The sequence below is a fragment of the Acromyrmex echinatior genome, chromosome 13, assembly GCF_024713525.1.
Source record: "Acromyrmex echinatior isolate Ae372 chromosome 13, ASM2471352v2, whole genome shotgun sequence".
In the NCBI taxonomy this organism is placed as follows: domain Eukaryota; kingdom Metazoa; phylum Arthropoda; class Insecta; order Hymenoptera; family Formicidae; genus Acromyrmex; species Acromyrmex echinatior.
In genome coordinates this window covers 3,393,334-3,410,462 of record NC_141864.1, presented here as the reverse complement: position 1 = coordinate 3,410,462, position 17,129 = coordinate 3,393,334, and the positions used below count along the sequence as shown (strand labels likewise).

At 28.9% G+C, this 17,129-nt stretch overlaps 1 protein-coding gene and 1 long non-coding RNA gene across 3 annotated transcripts in view; one reads left to right on the top strand and one right to left on the bottom strand.

Annotated features, from left to right (window-relative positions):
* The window catches only part of nAChRa7 (nicotinic acetylcholine receptor alpha7 subunit), a 240,533-nt gene that overhangs the window by 99,720 nt on the left and 123,684 nt on the right, over positions 1 to 17,129 (bottom strand). The gene's annotated exons all lie outside the window — the stretch shown is intronic.
* Positions 660 to 17,129, top strand: part of LOC147907534 (uncharacterized) — a 136,462-nt gene continuing 119,992 nt past the window's right edge. The window contains exons 1-2 of the long non-coding RNA XR_015547177.1: positions 660 to 795; positions 2,049 to 2,463. This is a non-coding gene — a long non-coding RNA (uncharacterized LOC147907534). The remainder of the gene's footprint in view (positions 796 to 2,048; positions 2,464 to 17,129) is intronic.

Here is a 17,129-nt window from a genome sequence, read left to right as displayed (position 1 = left end):
TAAATAAGTTTCTGGAACTTATTTTATATTTTTTATTTTAAATAATTCGTACGTTATTTTATCGAGCCATGATCGGTATTATACGTAAATTTAGAAAGTTTTAAGAAAGAATTTCCGAAACACGGATAATTTGCAGTAGTGGTAGTGTCTTAAATTAATTTATTATTAGTATGAATAACTGAAAAATTAAATAATGATTAACAAGATGTTTAGTACTTTTAGCCAAAGCTGTATTCAGCACAAATTGTTTCACGATATTAAGAAAATTCGCATATAAAAAACATATATTTTATCAATCTTTATTGAAGAATGGATCATTAAAAAGAATTATGAAAATTGAGAATTATTGAAAATATCAAAAATATCTCACGCGAATAATTACTAATTCGTTTAAGAGAACCATGCAAGTAATATAGGATTGTGCCCGAGATGCCACAAAGCAAAACGCGAAATGTACGGCGATATCCGTTTGCCAAAATCATAAAATACTTGAATAATTGTACTAACCGTTCAATATTTTTCAAACGCCTAAATAGGCTATAAATAGCACCCGGCGAAAAACTCGGGGGGGAAGGGGGTCGCGCGCGACGAAAAGCGGTGGGTCGCGAGGCGAAGGCGTAGGGGGGCGCGGCGCGGTAGTCGATCGTCACTTTGGTATTCGCTCGACTTCGCAGCAAGACGGACGTGTGGCGTGAGGCGCTCGCGCATTAATCTACGAAAATTAGAGATTCACGAACGCGAACTGTTAATTAATTACATAAGGAGGCTCAAATAGTAATATTGCTCAAAACTAAGGTGTGTACTCAGAGTTATATCTCAATCTTTATTACTCTCTTTGACGATTACGTTCAAATAAAGATTAATAATATATATTCTTTAAGTAAAGATAAGCGCAAACATTTTTTAAATTATGAAACAATTTGAACTAAATATAATAATGGATATAAATAGAAATATCATATATTACACATTTACAGATATATTAATTAGATATTTAAGGGCGATATTCATAGTCCGTTCTTATTTCAAGACTGTCTTAAGTAATGTCTTACGATGTTAATACGGATCTCTGATTCGTGACTTCTTAAAATGATACTTAAGACGGTCTTGAATATAAGCCCTGACTATGAATACCGGCCTAAGATATAGAATTGCGTAACGAATTCAAAAAATAAAACGTAAATCGTATATAAATAAAGCATCGTGTAATATTCATCGAAGAATATTAAAACGTAATTACGAATATTATTTTACTGATTTTGTAATAGGCGTACGTTAGTACGTAGTATTTCGACGGTTGGCGCGTGACCTTCGGTTGGGGATGGTACGAGGTGGCACGGAACGGCGCGTCATGTTTACGCCTAGTTATCGCGCAGTTATTATTCCCTTACCGAAGCTCGTACAAACAACGTAGCTGTGTCGCGGCTTCTTTTCACATTACTTTTTGAAATCTTTTTCGCGGAGAATGTCTAATACAATATGAAACGTTGTATTATATTTTATGAATAATTATTCATACTAGTAATCGTATTATGTGAATATTCATAAAATACAACATTTCGTATTATACCTAGCACTTTTTGCTATTATTATATGTTTCAAAAAGAAATGTGAAAAGGAGCAGTATGCGACACGGCTACTTGTTTGTACGAACGGTATCACACGAGTCATAGAAAAGCAACGTTGATATGAATACTCTCATGCAAAAAAGTCGCAATTCCTGCTTTCAATACAATTAATACAGTTTAATAATTTAATTAATTTTTGTTTTTGTGCATCTTTCGTTACGATCCGTTAAAAAATTAACCGTAACTTTGGAACAATTAATAAAAGAAACATTTCTTCCTTTTATTAATCTCTAGCCTATTTTATAGATTCTAATCATATCTTACAGACATTATCTATGTATAAATAAAAGATTCAGCCCTTTTATCTACTTTGACTTTATTTCGCAATAATAACGAATTGCAGATGTGATATTCGTTTCTAAAAGTTAACCGATTGCATAGTAATAGCATAGTAATATAGCTATTTATTACATTTTTCAGATTATCTTCCCACTCACGGGTACACCTTGACGTGGTGAGGGGGCTCAGTACCCAGAGGATATTTTACACGAAAAGAATGATTTTTCTCAAATATCTAAAAATTTTCGGATATGTCTGAATGTATATATCTAGATAAATTTTTAGATATTGAGTAAAATCGTTCTCTTCGTGTAAAAATCCAAGGGGGAAGCTAACGTCGCCGATTTACTTGAAAATGAACGAACCGCAGCCGGTTCGTCGCGTCGCGCGTTTCGCGAGTGCCGTTCTAGTTATTGGACTCAAGTTATAGTCCGCGCGCGATTACAGTGTATTCGCGAGTGTTTTACGCGAGTGTTTTACGCGAGTGTCCTGTGCATATTCTGAGAGGAGGTGGAGGTCTGGGAGAGACATCGGGCACTGATGGAGCAACCTGGCGGTAAATATTATTTTTTATTTGTGTAATATTAACCTTTTTTCGCTAGTTTTTAAATCATTTTATTTGACAATAATTTAAAAATGATTATTTTTAAATCATTGTTAAATAAAATGATTTAAATAATTCTATGTTCTATAAAATAATTATATAAAGTAATTCTATAAAATAATTATACATTCTCTAAGGTATTATATATTCTCTAAAATAATTATTGTATATACATTTTTTAAAAATCTTAGCGAAAATAAATTTGTATAAAATTTTTAAGTAATTATTAAGTAAATATCTTTTTACATAATTTAGATTTTTAGATAAAAGGAGAGTTATTAAAAATTTAGATAAAGTATATTTTTTCTAAAATAATTATATATATTCTCTAAAGAAAATTTTAGCAAAAATAAATTTGTATAAAATTTAAATATTTTAAAATTTTAAATAAATTTATTTTTACTAAGATCTTTAAAGAATATATAATTATATATAATTATATATAATTATTTTAGAATTATATATTTTAGAATTATTTTAGAATTATATATTTTATAAAAAAATGTATAATTATTTTAGATAATACATAATTGTATTATATCTAATTAAATGATGGGTTCAAAATTCAATGCTTATAAAAATTATATTTTCAAAATTATATGATTGTTTTTCAATAAACTGCATGCGTTCATATAGCAATTATTTTTTAAAGTAATGATTATTAGTTATTTTTTTACTCAGTTTTAATTTGGATTTTAATTTATTTGTTACAGATGTAATTTTGAAGTAATTCTCCTTTTACATAATTTAGATAAAGGGAGAGTTATTTAAAATTTAGAGAGAGATAAAATAATTATATATATTCTCTAAAATAATTATATATATTCTCTAAAGATCTTAGCAAAAATAAATGTGTATAAAATTTAAATAATACTTTAAAATTTTTAGATAATACATGATTGTTTTATATCTAATTAAATAATGGGTTCAAAATTCAATGCTTACAAAAATTATATTTTCGTAATTGTATGATTATTTTGCATGAACGCATGCACACTGCATGCGTTCGTATAGCAATTATTTTTGAAATTAATTATTATAAGTTATTTTCTTACTCAGTTTTAATTTGGATTTTAATTTATTTGTTGCAGAAGTAATTTTTAAGTAATTCTCCTTTTACATAATTTAGATAAAAGGAGAGTTACTTAAAATTTAAATAAAATAATTATATATTTTTTCTAAAATAATTATATACAGGGTGTTATTAATATACGACCCCGCTCGTCCTGAGCAGGTAGAGTGGACTATAATATATAATATTTCGTTAATTATTATGCGAGAATTACAAAATGGTAGAGGACTTTTCTACTCAGTTTAGTCCACTCTACCTGTTCGGAACGAGTGGGGCCGTATATTCATGACACCCTGTATATATATATATATATATGTATATATGAAAGTTGTGTGAACAGATTATATTTTTATTTAATGACACATTTTTGTAATTTATTTATTTTATTTGTTATTATTTTTATTATTAAAAATTAAAATTTAAAAATGATTAAAAAATTTTTTTATAAGTACTTTAAATATTTAAAATAATTTATGCAAAGTTTCATTATGATTTACTGATTAGTTACAAAGATATAGAACAAATAAATATTTTGTTTACTTACTGGATAACTACATTATGCATCGCAATTTTACGTAAATAATTTTAAATACATAATGTACTTATATTTAAAAAATTGAGATTTTTATTATTAGATTTAAAAAACATTCTAAGTTATTAAAATAACTTATGATCCAAATAGTAAATCGTCATTAAATTTGTAATATTATTTTTAAACGTGATTTAGAATAATCCGTAATTTTTTCATCATTTCGAAAATATTCATAAAACGTCTTTAAATAATTACTAAATTTTTATTAAAATATTTTATTATTAAAATTAGCTGTAATTAAAGTTGAAAAGCAAGAAGTTTTGTTATTTATTAATTACTAAAACGAATTAAATAAATATATTAAATGACAAGAAATTAATTCTCTTTTCTTTTAAAATTAATACGATGTAGTGGTAATCTAAATAAAAATGAATTATATTTATCTAGATGGATATACATTTAAAATATTGAATGAAGAATTATTCTCTTAAATATCTAATAAAACTTCCAAATTAATATTTTAAGCAATTACCATTTACACATTTATTATATCACGTGTTTTCAAGAATCGCCAATCAACGATAAATTACGAATATTTTCTCTTTAAATTAATCGAACATTAATATTTATTAATTCGTGTCCATTATTCAAATTGAAAGAATAATCGTAAGCTTTATACTACATATGAATGATTGAAAATAAAAAATGGTGTAGGTCAAATCTGATACGATCTGAGATATTTCATATTCTTTCATCTCGAATATGAAAAACATAGCGAAGTTTATTATGAAAAATTTTTGTTTCAGTATATTGCTATTACATTCAGAGATGTAGCAATGTCGCAAATGATACATTTTACTGTTTTGAGAAATAGGATCGCAAATAAAAATGACAGGAATACCAATTTGCGTCACTTTTACTTTCGAGCTCTTATTTCCTTTTGATGTAAAGAGCTGCTTGCCGTTTATAACATCTTATCTTTTCATATTTATTCCTATCACATTAGCGAAAACTTGGCATGGCAATTTTGTAATTTCAAGTCCAAAGAAGACTTCCTCGAACTAACTTTCAATGAAAGCTTCGATGGCTTGGTTCGGCTAAATACAAAAAAGTTTCACTCTCGCTCGAAATTAGGTCGAGAGCATGATCTAAAAACCAGCCGCCAATTAATATATATATAGTTTATGCTTAAATGTTAATTAAAACGATACAAATCGGTGTCGTTGCAATAGAGAGCTATTCAATAATTTATATAAAGTAAATCTTTGCATAGCAATCTGATATACATATCGTACATTGATGACGTTGGAAAGTAATTAGATATTGAATATAATTGCGCGTACATTGGTAGAATATGATATCGCAATATTGATATCGTAAAATATAATTAAATATAGGACAGTATCATGCAATATTTATATGTAATAATGATATCGGGGGAATGAGGATTAATCAATTTGATTTGATAATAACATATCAAAGGACAATTCATAATACAAAAACTAATATAAAATTTAAAAATCAAAATTCTTTTTTCTTTTTATTTAAAACTCGTTATATTTTATTAGCATTTAAGAATCAAATATTCCGAGCATTTTTTATTTCTATAGTAATTAAAAAGAATCACGTACAATATTTAAATGGTAATACATTTTTGTAGTATTTTTTATTAAAAAAACGAAAACGGAATTTTTCAGGTAGAGTTGTTGTAATGAATTTATTTTTGTTCTCTTAATTTGTTGCACACTTTAAATACAGAAAGCATATCCTGGAATGATCCATGTGAAAGTACTGCTAATGGTATCTTCCTTAGGAGAAATTGACATTTGTACAATACACAGTTACTTTTTGTATTTACTTTCTGCTTATTTCGCAGAACGCATTTATTTTTAAAATACTAGTGATAGTTCACATGATTTTGATTAAAGATATGAATGAAAGGATTATAGATATGTAATTATACTCTCTAAACTTTTCAGAATCTTACTCTAAAGAGTGAATATTGAGCCACTCTTGAAAAAGTAATTCAATTTGCAATCTATAAGAGTAAGATTTTACTCTTCAGAGTGAGATTTACTCTAAAAGTGTATATATATATATATATATATTGTATACTTTTATATATATATATATGCTTCTAATTCCTTGTTTATTTATTACGTTTGTTTAATACTGAATTATAATAAAAATAATAATTAGACAAATTTATTATATATTTAAGTTACGTAATATATTCCGACTGCAATGCCAGCGCAATTTATTCACCTTCCTCTGCTCTTTTCCGTCAAACGAAGCGAAGGTGAAATTTTTCACGTTTCCAGATTTCTGAATTTTGTTCATTTCGAGAGCAAATTCAATCTACCATGGAACGTATCGAATGTAAATCCTGTCGGTGAGTTCGCGCGGCGCGAGTAAGCACAACGTGGCCCAATTAAGGCAAGTCGGCCGAAAAAAGAAGGAAATGAGAGATTTCGGCAGATTGGAATATCGGGGCAAATTTCTTTCGCGTGTGTACGCAATCTATTAAAACGGCAGACTATTCGTGTAACTGGGTGCGGAGGGTCGGGTGCGAACTTTTCTAGTAATTAATCGATTCCGATATTTCGTTTCTTCGCTGAGTATCCTCGACCGTCAATTAATCTTATTTGCCGGCGATCGGCAAACTAACTGGCAGAACTTTATTGTATTTTTGGTGGACCATGCTTTTTAATCGGCATCGAGTTGAGAAACTCTGCCGTAACTTTGCCGAAGAGAGACTATTATCGGAATAATAGCAGAGTTCCGTCACACGGGTCACCACCGAGGAGATCTATATTAGCGCTGGGAAAAGTTAGCCACTCGATTATTCAGACCACCACCGCGAAGGAAACTCAAGAAGACTAAAAAGAACACAAGTCGCTAATTAATTAGAGGGATTCGGACCTGCAGTGTCGCAGCCGACTATGATGTCAGTTTATCAAGTTTTATCCGTGCTTCCCTAAGTGATATAGAGAGATAATTTTATAGATTATCTTACTTAGTTTTCAAAACTATAATAAAAATTCTATAAATTGTGAATTTTATTTAATTCTCTCTTTGTTGTTATGATCAAATAAATTCATAGTCCAAATTTCGGATTATATAATTTTACGCCCAGTTTTTTATTTTCTGGTGAAATTAATCCTAGTATAACATTGTTATTTTTGATTATTTTCCCGATAACACTAGAGTTTGTGAGATTCTGCAACTTTATCACGCTATATCTCTGGACTGAATACGTATTTTTTAGCTCAAAATGTGTGAAATGTATATCTCGAAGTCACACAAAAATAGATAAAAATGAATCAAATAAATAATGTTTTATTTTCAATTAATTACATTGCTTCAAAAAAATTTTATTTTTTATTGGAAAAATTCGCAAAACATGACTACTTTGGATAAAAAATTCTCAAATTTTTAAATTTAATGTTCAAGCAAAAACTGTAGGATTTTTTTAATTGACCCTTTCAATTAACAAAAAAAAAATAGTATGATATGAATTGCTCAAAAAAATATAATTAATTGAACTTGAATTATCGAAAGTCGACATTTTTGAAGAATTCACGTATTTTAAGTTTACAAAGTTTATTAATAAATAAAATTTTATTATTTAAACAATATAAAAGAGTAATAATATAAGTAGATAAAGGATTGTATATGTATAAATATTATTATAGTATATATAATTAAGTTTATTAGAATTTAGTTTAGAGGATGATGCAACACTCGCTCTAAAGCAATAAATCCGCCCGAGCGATCTCCTAAGACTAACAAAAATTATAAAATTTCTACTATTTATTACATTGAAATATAATTCTTTTTAGTTCTACATTTTCGAGTACTTATTTTTATACTGCCCGAAACTCACAGTAAACGTATATTTAATAAAAAATAAAGAGGTACCCAGAACGCCGAAAACTTACAAGCTAATCACATGTGAATCCTAAGTACCCTCTTTAAACTTTCGTGCATTCTCACATCGAGAATAACGTAAAAAAAATCCTTGCAAGCTTATTATATCTATATGGACAGTTCAAGTTTTTTTAGCCTCAATCCGGGTCTTTAAATTATATTATAAAAAAGTTACAGCAATGTAAAAAATTGCATAGGGTACGTTGTAGCCATGAGTTCCATACTAGGATTAAGTCTAAACTTATAATTTAGACTTAATTTCACTTAACCTAATGATAAATTAAAAAATTGTAAATAGGAAATGAAAATCTTGTTCTTCTAGATGTTAATGGTTAATCATTAAATTGATGATCTAGTAGTGTAGTAACTTTAAAAGTTATTACAAAATCACTTTAATCGTAGTTAAAAAATTTTTACGTTATTATCAGATAAAATCTAATTACGAGTTAACCAGAAAATGAAAAATCGGATCTAAAATAAGTTTCTAAGGTCTATTATGGTCTCTGAGGTCTATAAACTTAATGTTTAAAGTATGTTCCATAATTTTTTGTTTAAATCAGATAGATTTTAAAACTTTAGCCATTTCAAAATTAATTAGCTATAGTGATGCACTAAGATGAGAAAAAACGATATTTTTTAAAATATTGTCTTGTCTCGCAAAAATATTGAAAAATTAATTCTCGTCTCGATCTCATTATCGAGATCGAAAATAAATTTTGTCTCGATTTTAACATTTTCGAAAATATTCAACTTCTTTTTACAAATGTTTAAATTAAATAAATCTCTGACTGGCTGCGTTCAGCGGAACACAGCTCAGTTTTGCAGCTATTTTATGATTATTATCTGCTGAGATGGAATTATATCCCTAGATCTAAAAGTATAATCCAATCAGTGCAAAGAAAACTTCCAACAATTTTAAAATAAACGTTTCGCTGAACGCAATTAATCGGAAGAAAGCAGTGTGTACACTGGGTTGGCACATAGACATAGAGAAATCAACATTCCCAGACAAGGATATCGATGATTAACGCGTATGAAAGGGAGGAAACATAATCTGAGTTCGTTCTCTCCCTAACAAAAGAAAGTGAGGAAAATGTTAATGGAGACATAATCCATAGACATAAGATTAGCCTGGATTTACAATAGGTTTTTAAATAAAAATGGACGAATCACATTCGCTTATTCTCCTCGCATTCGACTGCAATTTCTTATGGCTTAAAGCTTAAAACACCTATTATATTGCTTAATACACCTATGTATATCTGTTTTCTAAAAATATATTTATTCATTTGATATTCGATATTTTCGATATTCTTGAGCCGAGAATATTGATCTTAGAAAGGCAATATTATTTCGTATCAAAATTTATTAAATCGATATTGTCTTGATATTGTTTTGATTTCATGACAAAACGAGACGAGAACCTTGAAGTTTCGATTATTGCATGCATCACTAATTAGCTAATTCGATTCGGTGTGACGATCGCAAAGCAAGAAGTTCGACAATGAAGGATTAAGATTTTCCAAAATTATATGGAAAATATTTAATAAAAATTAACTATTATCTCTAGTAATATACGTACAAAGAAGAGTGTAGAGAATTACAATCATATACAAGTCTAGTTTACATCAAATTCTATCGATTTCATATCCAATATCAAAACGCAGCATTAACTTATCGCGTGCTGATAAACTTTCGAGCGGAAATTAAGATGCACTTTTAATTGCCATCGAAATTAACACACAGGCAACGTGTTTCTAATTCAATCAGATTTGTTGAGTTCTAGAGCGAGCCGTCAAAGTACACCTGGAGGGAATTAAACGCGATATCCGACAGATGGATTAATTCCATCATCCCCGTGCGATACCAAGACTACATATTACCGATGCAAATGCTCGTGTCAGTTACGTATATAAACGACGTCAATAAACGGCCGTTGCAAACATGATATTGTGGTTTTGCAATCGGTTGCATTTTAATCGTTGGACACAGCATTAACAGCCATTGATTAAAAGATCTTGCGTGAATTGAACGCAAGATATTTTTTAAATATTATACCAGTTTTCACACATAATCCATTAAAATAAAGGTTACAATTATAGATTACAGTACAAGCTGTCGGTTTTATTTCATTTTTTACATTTTGCTTTGTCATTTTATTTTATGCAAACATAATTACATATCTTTTTAAATGTTATATAATGCAGCTTCAGAAACATTTTTGTACATTCAATAGAGAAAACAGATCTAAATTTTATGCATCAATTTTGTCATGCACATTAATATATGACTTTACCTCTGAAATTACTTGGCGACATGTCATGTTTCCCAGATACTTTCATGACAAAAATGGCTAATGCGATGCTCAGAAGAGGGACAAAAGCATGTTCATGTTACGTCTTTCAACAGCCTGCTTCAAACTGCAGTAACTCGGCAAATCCAGCAATTCCGCTCAGCAGAAGAGAAAGCTAGTAAACACCATTTACCGTTTTTACGCACGTACGTTTTCTCTTTACACTCCATGTAAAAAATAATGATTTTCGAGCGGAATGAACCAGAGTTCATCGCGCGTTTCCTTTTCATCTTTCGCGCACGTTCTTTCGCGCTATTTATCGCGCGATAGAACTAACCGTGGCAGACTCAAGATCCGACGATTTTCATGTAAATGCTGGGATTACTGGCGCTTTTCAATGCTCGAGAATGTATAGAAGAGTGCCTTCGGTTCGGACATTTTTTAATATCGCGTTACGCGCCTCGAGAATCGTAGGATTTAGCGGCTAAAAAAGGCGATCTTTCAATACTCCTTTTAATTCTTCATTCGTATATCTCTTTAGAAAACATAGCGGCGGTATTAGCTCTTCGCGTTATTGAACGCTCGCTATATCACAGTTACGATACCATTCGAATAATAGCCATGTCATTTATTAAACCCTTAACGTTTATGCTTGACTTCCACGTGCACGTTTCAATGGGTCTCAATACTGTCATGGAAACGAGGAATAAAATCTTATTCATAAACGTAAACTATTTAATAGTACTTTGATTACTATAGTTTGATTTTCATAGTTGGTTTAATCCTAGTTGGTATTTGCCCCGAAATGTCCTTAACTGTTTCCTTAATTATTCGCGAGTTTAGCGAAACCAATAAAACTTTAAATTAATGCATTTTTGCTCAAAGTTAATGTAATTGAACAGTTTTTTTAATTTTAAAAGTTAAAAATCTGAGGAATATTGTGTAACTAAAAATTATACAAGATTGCAAAAAACATTTGTTATACACAATTTTTTATAACGTTTGATGCATAATTGAAAAATATCCCAGTTCATTAGATAAATATCGATTAAAATTAAAAATTATATCTTAATTTATCATTATAAAAAATTTAATCTAAGATTAATTTTATAAGTCATCTTTTTGAGACAAATATTTCAAATTAAATATTCGTAAAGTTTAAAATAAATTTCTGTAATTATATATATGTGACATAAATGATATAAATCTATAATCACAGAAGTTAGTATATAATTTGTCTATAGAACGAAATGTTTCGTGTTTTTTATTTTAATCTTGCTTGGTCGTGAATTCTCTCTATTTTTCAGTTTCTCATCGGAAAAACAAAAATTATTCGTCGGTCTGGAAATGCATTTCACCAAAGATGTAACTCAAGCGTGCATCCGCCGCAACTCGTCTGATTTAAGCTCGCGAGGTTAATCTTGCGGAATACTCGAAAGTGCTATCTATATAAAATACGAGCCGCTCGATGCAAAAGAAATGTGTTAACTTCGAATTATTCGTTTTTTTAAATGCTTGATGTACTTTAAAGTGATTGTTAAATGAGATTTTTAAGGATGTTTTATACATATTTTCAAAATGATAACAAAATTATGAAAAAATTATAGATTATTCTAAATCACGTGTAAAAATAATACGACAAATTTAGTGACGGTTGATTATTTGGATCATAAGTTATTTTAATAAATAGTAATATTTTTTAAATCTGTGGTCTCTAATAAAAATATATGGAAATGTAATATATTAAATGAATTATAAAAATCTCAATTTTTTAATATATATACTTTATGTATTCAAGATTATTTACATAGAATTACATTGCGATGCATGAATTAGGGTAACTGTCCCTATTAATGTGTCTTTTAGCCAATTTGCTTATTACTGAATTAATTATTAAATATTGTAGCTTTAATTTTATCTGCTTGCAATCAATATCAGATTTTCAATTATTTCTTTTTATAATATTTCTTTAATCTAAAAAATGTTAATATTTTATAATGCTTTTGATAAAAATAGAAAACATGTTTTTGTCCCTATTAGTGAGCCCTCTAAGCAATGATGACCCTATTAATGTGCTCAATTTGTGTACCTATCCACATTTGACTCATTTTAATATCGTTACTAAAACAGATAATAAATTTAAGCTAATCGTTTATGTTAATATTACATAAATCATTATTACAATTATATTTATTTCAAAGTGCACTCATAACACAATGTTCTAAGCTCTAATACAGAGTACATTAATAGAGCCAAGCTTAAAATCTTGCGATACGTTTTACTGGATTCACATAAATTCCTCATATCTTTCAAAAAATATTTAAAATACTTTAATACTCAAAAAATATTATCTTCGGGGTATGCATTAATAATTTAACTTAACAAAAAAAAATGTTTTTCTTATTTATTTGTGCTAGTTTTCTTTATGACTTATCGAAATACAAAAGCACACAAATAAGGATAAGCACCAATAAACAGTTACCCTAGTTATCCAGTAAATAAACAAAATATTTATTTGTTCTATATCTTTATAATTAATAAGTGAATCGCAATGAAACTTTGCATAAATTATTTTGAATATTTAAAGTACTTACAAAAGAAAAATGTACATTTTATTCATTTAAAAAAATTTTAATTTTAACAATAAAGATAATAACAAATAAAACAAATAAAATAAATAACTATAAAAATGTGTTGTTAAATGTAATCTTATTTACACAACTTTCATACGTATATAGTTTATTTAAAGTAAATATTAAACATACTTCCAAATTTAATTTTCTTTGCAGAGATTGTACATTTAATATATTTTTAAATATGCAATAATTTATTAAAAGATTGTTAATTTAATTAAAAACTTAAATAAAAACTCAAGTAATCGAATACAGCAAGAATTAATATCACTTTAGATATTACCATTAATTAAAGTATTATATGTATTTTAGTTAAAGATACTTTGATCGAGATATAAAATGGAGTTACAAAGTTAGAATAAAATTTATACAAAAACATCGTGAAATCGTTGATGATTATATCCGAATCCAACATCAATGAGAATTTCGCGGATGTACCAAAAATTTGATATGCTACTCGGGACGACGTTATTGCGCCATTCAGGATTCGACACGTTTAACATTTTACACGCGGTGCGAGTAGAAAAGAATTTCTTGGACTTCTGGCATTGTTACAAGATTTTTATGTCACTCCAGGGAAATTGCTACGGCAATTTCGTTCATTCTGTGTTAGTAACTTTCGTAGAAAAATTAACATTCACCTCTTGGCAACTCAAGGCACGCAAAACGAAGAGATGCGCTTACGCGCGTTAAAACTTGACTCTTCGATCTCTCGGTTGCTTTGCAAGCATCCGTGCCGCGAATGCTTTTTACAAAGTGCCATTCAAATCGTTACTGTTTTGACATCGGTTGTAGTTCGCGATCGTTAAACAGCGTTATAAAAATAAAATGATAATTTATTTATTGAAAATATAGCAGTCGCATTTAAATTAAATAAAATATATAATTCTCTCTCGTGAAACATAAAAAAAATTTTAAAGTTCCATTTTGAATGGTTTGTTTCTTATAACAAGACACATTTTTCTCTATATTTTTAGTTAAGAATTTATTTCTTTATGGGTCTAAACTTTATCAGACTTGATATCAATTCTCATCGAGAAGAATTAAAACTTCACAAGTACCAGATAAAATTATGAGAGAAAAGAACAGGGAAAGACGATGGTGCAAAAAAGGAAAATGAGACCTTAGTTGAAAACAAGTGTAACTTCCGGTTAGACAGAAGACACCGCCCGGCGGTTTCGCCACTCTAGTTCACTCCTGGCGAAGAAGTAAATTCCGCTTATACCCCCGCAATGCCATTGTACAGAGAGCTCCAATGCCTTAAGAAGACTTTAAGATGCTTTCGCAACCATCATTAATATAAATTACATTGTTGAAAGTTGTCTAATACGATTTAATAACGCCAAATAAATGCGTTGGTAAATTCATCGCGAGAAGAAATACGACAACCACTTTTCCTTTTTGTGCAAGTGCAAAATCTATAATTTTGTAGTCTTTAAAAATCTCTAATAGAGATAATATTATTTGAATTAAATTTTAATAAGACTAAAAATCTAGAAATTTTTATAACCTTACAGCTTTAAAATGCAATTAAATAATTAAATTTAAAATTCTTCATTTATTCCTACTATGTACGTAGTATTTCATATATTAGGCATTTCATGTATATTCTAAGAAAATGATGATGTTCTCTATTATATAAATATAATTATTTAATTATATATAAATATAATTATTTCTGAAAAAAATAAAAATTATTGCAATTTGTTATATATTTCAGAATTTAAATTTGATGACTAGTTTTATTAACATATTTAATGCTACAAAATTATAATAAAAACGGTACTTATTGAATTTTTGCTCAAGAAAAATCGATTATAAGTCGATTTAGACTCCGTCACGGTGCATCGTGTCTCAGGTTTCTGCGCCAATAGATTTCCTAACTTAGCGGAAGCGAAAACTATACGTCAATCAATGTCGCCGTCTCCGCGACGTCCGCAAATTCAGATAGGTGCAGCTGCATTAAACTGGATAACTTCTGGTAACCCGGTTGCTATGTCGAAACCGAAATATTCAGCGAAATATCAGTGAATTGCTCTTCATCGAATAAACAGACAGTTAACTAAGTACTCTGCTTACGTAGGCGTCTTATAAAGTAAATTTACCAACTGCAGTACTTATTCTCCGATAAGTTTTTCTGCATGAAATTTTATAAATCCGTGAATTATATTATATTTTATTACAAGTTGGACAATATTTTAATATATTTCGGTTATATTAATAGATTAAAAAATTAGAATATTCTTAAAATTATTAGAAGAATTAATATTAATTAACTTAAGAATAAATATTTATTCTTACTTTTTGCATTATTTGTGCAATTGGATTTTTGTTCTAAAGTTTTTGGTTCTAAAGTTTACATTCTAAATAAAATCTGAAACGCAGTGTTCGACATATTTTTCCACAAACGTTGATGGTGACATATAAATTCTAACCCGCGCGAGTCGTACAAAATTATTTTCACACGTGAGGCATTTCCTTTAACTCTTTTGCGGTCCCGCATGAAAACTTTTGCAAAGTAAGGGAAAGACATCATTCGCAGACGTGCTAGTGGATGCATCTTATGACATGGTCGCTTATCAGAAAAAGCCGGATAATGAAAGAAAAGAAGAAGCATTTCTCACCGCGAGCACAAGTTGATTTTTGTTAAAGGAGCAAGGAAGTTTTTCTATTCGCTTAGTCTTCCTTCTCGTGTTCCTCACATCTAGTTCTTTGGCTCGATTCCGGACGCTAATTAAAAGTTCGCGATTCTGAGCATTCGTACGAACCGCATAAAGATAAGCCAAGACCTTCCGATGCCTGAGATGACAGATAGAATGGCATTCTTTTATGGTTGAGAATTATAGAATTTTCCCATTCTTTGTGTTCAAAATGAGAAATCTGCAAGTTCCATTTGTAAGTTTAATTGTATAAATTACAAAAACTAACAGTGCAAAATGTAATTTAAAAGTATATGTAATTAAAAATTTTCTGTATATTCTTATGTATGACATTTATAATTTTATAATACATAGTTAATAGTTTATAATAAGTATATTATTATATTTATTAATAATACTTTATATTATTATATTTGTTAATATATGTTTATTAACAATTTAATATAACTTATTATTTTATATTTTTAATATAATATTATATTTAATATAATAATTTTAAATTTTCTACTATTTCTTTCCTGTTCCTTTACTTGAAAATCATAACGTTCGTTATCATTTCTCTTTATTACTTTTAAAAACCTGACGAAAAAATAATATACTTTATCTCCTTCCGCAATATCCTTCTTTCTTATAAAGGAAGATAAAAATTCGGATATTAGATAATTTATGTCTACCTTATATCTGTGTAACTTTACACTTTGAATTTATTTCTCAGAGATTACTCTACGGGTTAAACCTTGTATAGTGGAAAGAACAACAGGGGTGTAAAAAATGGCGCAGTACCTTTATTTTCCAAAACAGTGTAATCGTGAAAATTTCTTTCCTTTTTAGCCTGCAGAAATCTACCATTTTTTACACTTTACGTAATTATTATTCACAAATTGCCAGGCTTGACGAATTATGCACGTACATATATATGATAGAATTGCTTCCCACTCAAGCCAGCTATTGCAAAATTTACAAGTAACGTAAGTTGTTCGAAAATCGGATTAAAATTTATACTACCTCAAATATTACCTGCTTCTTAATTATTTCCAGCATATATACAGGAATATTATGTAACATATTTTCTATGCCCTGTCTGACATTTGTCATTATTATCATCTTGGAAAACACTGTGCTTGTCTCATTGTGTCTAATAGACCCAAAATTAACTCGTGTTCGCATGAGAGAAGACGGAAGACGCAAAGCGTTAACTTTCCAGCTCCTTAATTTTGTACCTTTCACGCTGATGTAATTTTCTTCACGTCTACGTTCGAGACTACGTTCTGCCTGCATAACTCGCTGCGAAATAAGCCGCGTAATAAGACCGTGTAAGCTTAGCTTCGCGCAGATCTTGTTCCAAAACTAGTTTCCCCTGACGAAGCTGCTAATTACATTTATTCTACTGGCAATAGCATCGCGTTCGAGAAAATAAGTAACACGAAGGGCAATGGTTTATTAGGGAATACAATCACACATAATAAGTGGTTTGTTAAAGCAAAATGCATTTTATCAC